This window comes from Medicago sativa, chromosome 6 (assembly GCF_051527215.1).
Source record: "Medicago sativa cultivar Bolivia chromosome 6, Bolivia_mono, whole genome shotgun sequence".
Taxonomy (NCBI): Eukaryota; Viridiplantae; Streptophyta; class Magnoliopsida; order Fabales; family Fabaceae; genus Medicago; species Medicago sativa.
In genome coordinates this window covers 23,175,001-23,177,500 of record NC_140754.1, presented here as the reverse complement: position 1 = coordinate 23,177,500, position 2,500 = coordinate 23,175,001, and positions in this window count along the sequence as shown.

Below are 2,500 nucleotides of genomic sequence, written 5' to 3'. Positions count from 1 at the left end.
GAGCGTGTCGGTCGAAAAACCAAAATAAATCGAGGCGTTGTCGGTTTTCCACGAAACTTGGCAGATCCTCTGCATGTATTTTTATAGAGATGCCTGCAAAAAACCAGCTCAAAAGTCGAACTCTAGGTCGACTAGCGCGGATGTCGTGCCTTCTTGACGTTTTGACGCTTAAAAATTCGTAATTAACGAATCCCGCGTGCAAATTCGCCAAAATTTCTTGGGGGAGGACCTTATGATGTACTAAACATGGCCGAATATTTGGGGGACAAAATTTGACCCGTCGGTGGACGCGCACTTGGGGGAAAATTGAGGTTTTGAGCGTGTCGGTCGAAAAATCAAAATAAATCGAGGCGTTGTCGGTTTTCCACGAAACTTGGCAGATCCTCTACATGTATTTTTATAGAGATGCCTGCAAAAAACCAGCTCAAAATTCGAACTCTAGGTCGACTAGCGCGGATGTCGTGCCTTCTTGACGTTTTGACGCTTAAAAATTCGTAATTAACGAATCCCGCGTGCAAATTCGCCAAAATTTCTTGGGGGAGGCCCTCATGATGTCCCAAACACGCCTGAATTTTTTGGGAGCAAGATTTGTCCCGTTGATGGGTGCTCCTTTGAAAAAAAATTGCGATTTTTGCGCGTTTCGGTCGAAAAATCAAAATAAATCGGAACGTTGTCGGTTTGCCACGAAACTTTCCAGACCCTCTAGATGTATTTTTAGTGAGGTGTCTGCAAAAAACCAGCTCAAAATTCGATCTCTAGGTCGATGTTTTGATTTTTCGTTTTCTTGAGTTTTTGGCGCGTAAAAAATTCATATTTAATCCGTCCCTCGTCGGAAAATTCTAATTTTTTGTGGGAGATGTTGTTTTTATGTCCCTAACATGCCTGCAAAAAATCGCGGAAAAACTCAACCTCTAGGTCACATTTTCGGGACTTTATGCCTGCAGGGAAAATTAACCCCTTTTTCTACAAAACTGGAAATGGCACATCAGACATATATAGGGGGAGCTGCTTGTTGGGGCATGGCTGGGCATGGCTGGGGGCTGTCTGGGGGGCGCCCAGGCACCCCCAGCCACTGCCCAACAAGCAAATATGCCCCATTTTCATCAATTTGAGCCGTTTTCATCAAATCTTTTTGATAAATTCGGATCTTTTGATGAATTTGGGGGGGATTTGGTGGGAAAGAGGTGCTGTTCTTGAGCTGGGCAGCCACAGGCCAAGTCACGTCGGGAGGGAATTCGTAGGCAAAAATCTCTAGCGCGCTGCCGATTGAAATTTTTGCCCATGCCTGGGACTCGGCAGGCCAAATCACGTCGGGAGCCCCGTGCTCAGGCCAAACCACGTCGGGAGGGGTCCCGTAGGCCAAAATTCCTCGCGCGTGCGCGCGCGCCTGCGCACCCGTATTATTAAGGTCATACCGATTGAAATTTTTGTTCACGGCTGGGACTCGACCTTCCCGTGCCCATGCCAAGCCAGGGCAAGGCGGCATTTTGCAATTCGGGAGGCAAAACGGGGTTGTTTTTTTCGTTTCTTCGGCTATCGACGCTCAAAACATTCGTAGTTAACGAATCCCGCGTGCAAAATCGCCAAAATTTCTTGAGGGAGGCTCTAATGATGTCCCAAACATGCCTGAATTTTTTGGGAACAAGATTTGTCCCGTTGATGGGTGCTCGTTTGAAAAAAAATTGCGATTTTTGCGCGTTTCGGTCGAAAAATCAAAATAAATCGAAACGTTGTCGGTTTGCCACGAAACTTTCCAGACCCTCTAGATGTATTTTTATTGAGGTGTCTGCAAAAAACTAGCTCAAAATTCGATCTCTAGGTCGATGTTTTGATTTTTTGGTTTCTTGAGTTTTTGACGCGTCAAAAATTCATATTTAATCCGTCCCTCGTCGGAAAATTCTAATTTTTTGTGTGAGATGTTGTTTTTATGTCCCTAACATGCCTGCAAAAAATCGCGGAAAAATTCAACCTCTAGGTCACATTTTCGGGACTTTATGCCTGCAGGGAAAATTCACCCCTTTTTCTACAAAACTGGAAATGGCACATCAGACATATATAGGGGGAGCACCTTGACTGGGTATGGCTGGGCATGGCTGGGGGACTGTCTGGGGCGCGCCCAGGCACCCCCAGGCCCCTGGTAACAAGCTGCTCCCCCCAAATCTGCCCCATTTTCATCAATTTGAGCTGTTTTCATCAAATTTTTTTGATAAATTCAGATCTTTTTGATGAATTTGGGGCAGATTTGGTGGGAAATAGGGGGAAATCTTGCTGTTCTTGACTTGGGCAGGCACAGGCCAAACATGCAGTTCAACATTTGTTCATGCCTCGTCTTGGCCAAACTTTGTCCTCGTCATGCAAGAGTAGGATTGATTCATATTTTCCACGTCCCGTCGAAAGCCCAGCCAATCCCCCAGCGTGGGAAAGAGGGGGTCGTCTTGCCGTTCGTGACTTGGGCAGGCACAGGCCAAGCATGCAGTTCAACGTTTGTTCATGCCTCGTC